Here is a 6,000-nt window from a genome sequence, read left to right on the forward strand (position 1 = left end):
GCAATTAAAACTAAATAATTTTTATTAATTCACCAATTAGGCCAGAGATTAGCAAATGATTTGAACACAACTTAAATCACTTCTTTCATCTCGCTTCCTCATTTACGGTGTTCAAACTCTGTACCCATCCTTCCTCTGCACAAGATGACTGATGGTCTAAGCATATTCAGAAGACAAGAACTGTCACAAATTTACTCTTGACAAGAAATGGAAAAGCATTTCAGGTGACCAATTTGTAAATCTGATGAGAGTGTACCATAAGTGTGCCAAGCTGTCATCAAATTTAAATGCAGCTACTTTAAACAATCTAAAACAGTCTGCATTAACACATTTTTGTTTGCTACATATTTACATACATTATTCTTTAAATATGGATGTCTTCAGTATAAATATAAAAAATAAAGAAGAGGGTCTGTCCAAACTTTTGACTGGTAGTGCATGTGTGTGCACATGCATGAAGGGATGGGGGAAAATTATAAAAAATCGTGATTCTTTTGTGTGCCAATTCATTTATCACCACACTGACTATAAAATTGATTATTTTTATTATCCTTATTTTTACATGTATAATTAAAGACACCTGTCAATCAGCCAGTGACCTGAATTGCCTGGTTTTACGCTAGACTGGCAATGACTGATCAGCCTCAGATACAAATGATTTTGTGCAGAGTGCACAAGCGTCCATATGGTACAATAGAAACACATTTTTATGGCTTTCCATTATCAAAAGTGACGCATGTTAAAAGGCCTCAGATCAGCCTTTTTCTCCAAACTCTGTAAATTAGTTTTGAAACCCACTCATTACACACACTTGCATTAACCAAATTAGCCTTGAAAAATCAGGCCACAACTGCAGGAGGGAGACTCTTAACTATTCACCCATTGGCATCATGCCTGATTGCAGCAAGTTATTTCTCAAGTCTGTTCAGAAATAATTATAGTGGATGACAACAGAGAGACAGTAGGGAATATAATTATTTGGATCCCCTGCTGATTTTGCCCACTTACCAAAACAGGAAGGGTCTATAATTTTTAATCATAAGTTTATTGTAAAGGATAGAGACAGACCATCAACCAAAAAAAAAAAAACAGTAAAAAAAAAAAAAAAAGGACATGATACAAAGATTATAAATGGAGTTGCATTTCAATGATTAAAATAACTATTTGATCCCCAAGCAAAATGTGACTTAGTACTCGGTCAAGAAACCCTTATTGGCAAGCACAGAGGTATGTTTGACAGTATGTTATGTATATCTCAAATCATGCTTTTTTTTTTATTGTGACACAGAATTGCAATATAATTTGAATCAGCACCTAAGTATCATGACAAAAAATTGGGTAATAATATTTATGTGTGCAATGTTATATCATCATATACCATATCTCAGATACAAAATTTCTTACATGGGTTTATCATGTCTGCATTACTATGAACAAAACCAAATTATAAAGCAACATATTACATCAAAGTTTTTTGTTATATTTTTTCTTATATCATGATTCCATCAATTATGGCAAGTCGTCCAGGTCCACCATCACATTTCCACCACCATGTTTTACTACTGATATTACACCTGATGTAACAGGTGGCACACCTTCCAAAAAGTTCACATTTTGCCTCATCAGTCCATAAAATATTTGCCCCGAATTCTTGATTTTTTTTTTCAAGATGTTTTTTGGCAAACGTGAGATGAGCCTCACCTTCACCTTCGTCCTCACACGATGACCACACTGTCAACACTTTGCAAAAACTTTGTCAACAGTCAAACATGGACAGTGTGATGGTGGACATGGACACAATTGTTTTCCATAATTTCCATTATTCCAATTATTTACATAATTGATGGAACTATGAATTCTGTGCTCTTCCAGAAAATCGTAAAAGACAATATCTGGTTTATATTAGATATCTAATATATCATTTTGGGACCTCAAGCACACTTGGATTGTGCAGTAGGATGATAATCCAAAGGACACTTGCAAGTCCAGTTCTGTATGGCTCAAAAAACTAAATTAAGGTTTAAAAAAAAAAGTTTTTTGTAGTGGGCTATTCTCTAAAGTCTGGACTTAAGTTTGATTGAGATTACCGTAGGCCGTTCATGCTCCAAAACCCTCTAATGCGGCGGAACTAAAACAATTCTGCAAAATCAGTGAGACAAAATTTTTCCACAGCAACTCGAAAGACTTATTGCCAGTTATCACAAACACTTAACTGTAGTCTTTGAAAAAAAAAAAAAAGAAAAATCTAAATCAATCTAAGTGAACTATCCTTTTGCTTCAAACCAGAATCAATTCTTTCACTTAAATAATTCACAAAGTCATAGATTTTGTAGGATCAGAGTCAGGTGTATTACCAGTTATACCATACAGGTGCTATTGCATGGTATATCAATTGGTTGTTGGACAAATTACAGTCATAACTGAAGCTGTGTAGGAGGCTTATAACTGGGTAAGAGGAAGTCAAACTTTGCTACCAAGGTCAGGTTCTAGAAGACACAAGTCAGACAACACAACTAGATTGAGCACAGCAACAAGATTCAAGGTAGTTATACTGTATAAGCAGGGTCTCTCTGTTGAAACGATTTCATAGCAGACTTGGAATGCAATATTTGCTGTTTAAGCTTTTCAAGCTAGGAAGAAGCACAAAAAATCTAATGTTGAGGACCGTAGACGCACTGGTCAGACAAGGAAACTTAATGCAGCAGATAAAGACACATGCTTACATTCTCTTCAACATTGGAAGATGTACAGTAGTGCCACAAGCAAAGAGCTGGTGGAAAACAGTCGGACCAGGTACATCCATCTACTGTTCGGAGAAGTCTGTATAGAAGTGGTACCCATAAAAGAATTGTGGCCCAAAAGCCTTACCAATAATTAGAAAACAAGGTTAAGCAACTAAACTATGCATGAGACCATAGGAACTCAGGTGCAGAAAAATGGGAGTTTTGGACTGGGGAGTAAAAATGTAGCAGGAGACATATTTAATGAAGGGCTAAAGAGTAGTACAATTATGAGTATCTGCAGGCTGTGAAGCAAGTTTGGGGCTGCATTTCTGAAAATGGAATTGAAAACGTGGTTGGAGGATAAACAGTGTCCGCAATGCTAAGCAATACTGGCAGATACTTATCCAGCATTCTATTTGGGAGGCATCCGATTGGCCCCAATAACCTTAAGCATACAGTCAATACAAGAACTATTTTCAGGAGAGAAGGACAAGAAGTGCTGAAAGTGAATATTTGGCGCCAACAAAGCCCTGACCTCCACATCACTGAGTCGGTCTTTGATCAATTTAAGAGACAAAAGGATTTGAGGCAACCTACATCCACATCCAAATATTGATTTGATTTGCAAACTTTTGCAGAGTACTGCACGCACACGTACAGACCTGGCCATTAAGAACGCACGTTTCGAGAAAAGGGATCCTGCGGCAAGCTGTGAAAATGCCCTTCATTACCTGTAGGGGGCAATCGTGTTTCAATCTGAAGTATTGTGTGTCTATTGGAGCCGAAAATATGCTATCTCTCTTAGGTGCCTATTGACAGCAAGCGACCGAGCTCAAACGTGTCAAGCTCAAACTTTAAATACCAAAAAGTATTTATTCTTCATTTTCTTCTCTCTTTTTAATGATACTTCTTTGACTGCGCTTTCTCCATTCAGTATTATTATTATTAGTAGTGCTCCGAATTGATTATTATTGGCATTATACTTATTACTGTAACGCACCCGTGAAGTGCAAAAAGACGAAATACAACAAAGAATACAAAAATTTATTATATGTTAGCCTAAAATATTGTTTTATTGTTTTTATGCACTTTAAATATACACTAAACAATAAACACTGTCCTCTGCAAAGTGAAAGTGAGTTGCACGTGCTGCTTTTCAATCAAAAGACTGATAAACGCGTGTGCAGATGTGAGCAGATTTATCGATAAAACTACAGACATGAAATGCAACAAACAAAAATATATGCTACTCGCTGAATACAATGCGACAGCATGCAGAATCCCCGGGCTTTGACTGCGCTTTCTCCATTCATTAGTAGTAGTTTAAAAAATGCTTCTGTACAATGTAAAATGTTTCTGTAAACACATCGTTGGGTATATGCTGGGTCAAAATTCTGTGTTATTTTGGGTGATGTATTCACACTGTTGGGTTGCTTTTGCTATGAATACTAAAAGTGCTGCATGATTAAACTCAATGCAAATATACTATATATATATATATATATATATATACTATATATATATATATATATATATATATATATATATATATATATATATTTATACACACACACACACACACACACACATACACACACACATATACATACATACACACATGGAAAAGTTCAATGGGGCCGAATACTTTTGCAAGCCACTGTATATGTGTGTATATATATATATATATATATATATATATATATATATATATATACATATATATATACACACACACACACACACAGTGGCTTGCAAAAGTATTCGGCCCCCTTGAACTTTTCCACATTTTGTCACATTACAGCCACAAACATTCCACGTAAAGACCAATACAAAGTGGTGTACACGTGAGAAGTGGAAATCATACATGATTCCAGACATTTTTTACAAATAAATAACTGAAAAGTGGGGTGAGTAATTATTCAGCCCCCCAATTAAAAAAAAAAGCCCCCTGAGTCAATACTTTGTAAAACCACCTTTTGCTGCAATTACAGCTGCCAGTCTTTTAGGGTATGTCTCTACCAGCTTTGCACATCTAGAGACTGAAATCCCTGCCCATTCTTCTTTGCAAAACAGCTCCAGCTCAGTCAGATTAGATGGACAGCGTTTGTAAACAGCAGTTTTCAGATCTTGCCACAGATTCTCAATTGAATTTAGAGCTGGACTTTGACTGGGTCATTCTAACACATGGATATGTTTTGTTTTAAATCATTTAATTGTTGCCCTGGCTTTATGTTTATTTCATTTTATTGTTGCCCTGGCTTTATGTTTAGGGCGTTGTCCTGCTGGAAGGTGAACCTCCGCCCCAGTCTCAAGTCTTTTGCAGACTCCAAGAGGTTTTCTTTCAAGATTGCCCTGTATTTGTCTCCATCCATCTTCCCATCAACTCTGACTAGCTTCCCTGTCCCTGCTGAAGAAAAGCACCCTCTGAGTGATGTGCAGTGTTAGTTTTCTGCCACACATAGCGTTTTGCATTTTGGCCAAAAAGTTCCATTTTGGTCTCATCTGACCAAAGCACCTTCTTCCACATGTTTGCTGTTTCCCCCATATAGCTTGTGGCGAACTGCAAACGGGACTTCTTACGGTTTTCTGTTAACAATGGCTTACTTCTTGCCACTCTTCCATAAAGGCCAACATTGTGCAGTGCATGACTAATAGTTGTCCTATGAACAGATTCCCCCCACCTGAGCTGTAGATCTCTGCAGCTCGTCCAGAGTCACCATGGGCCTCATGGCTGCATTTTTGATCAGCGCTCTCCTTGTTCGGCCTGTGAGTTTAGGTGGACTGCCTTGTCTTAGTAGGTTTACAGTTGTGCTATACTCCTTCCATTTCTGAATGATCGCTTGAACAGTGCTCTGTGGGATGTTCAAGGCTTTGGAAATCTTTTTGTAGCCTAAGCCTGCTTTAAATTTCTCAATAACTTTATCCCTGACCTGTCTGGTGTGTTCTTTGGACTTCATGGTGTTGTTGCTCCCAATATTCTCTTAGACAACCTCTGAGGCAGTCACAGAGCAGCTGTATTTGTACTGACATTAGATTACACACAGGTGTACTCTATTTAGTCATTAGCACTCATCAGGCAATGTCTATGGGCAACTGACTGCATTTAGACCAAAGGGGGCTAAATAATTACCCACTTGGCAGTTATTTATTTGTAAAAAAAATGTTTGGAATCATGTATGATTTTCATTCCATTTCTCAACTGTACACCACTTTGTATTGGCCTTTCACTTGGAATTCTGATTGGAAAAACTGATTCATGTTTGTGGCTGTAATGTGA

At 37.0% G+C, this 6,000-nt stretch overlaps 1 protein-coding gene across 3 annotated transcripts in view; it reads right to left on the reverse strand.

The window, feature by feature from the left end:
* Positions 1-6,000, reverse strand: part of fbxo38 (F-box protein 38) — a 154,116-nt gene that overhangs the window by 100,925 nt on the left and 47,191 nt on the right. The gene's annotated exons all lie outside the window — the stretch shown is intronic.

Source organism: Clarias gariepinus, chromosome 10 (assembly GCF_024256425.1).
Source record: "Clarias gariepinus isolate MV-2021 ecotype Netherlands chromosome 10, CGAR_prim_01v2, whole genome shotgun sequence".
Taxonomy (NCBI): domain Eukaryota; kingdom Metazoa; phylum Chordata; class Actinopteri; order Siluriformes; family Clariidae; genus Clarias; species Clarias gariepinus.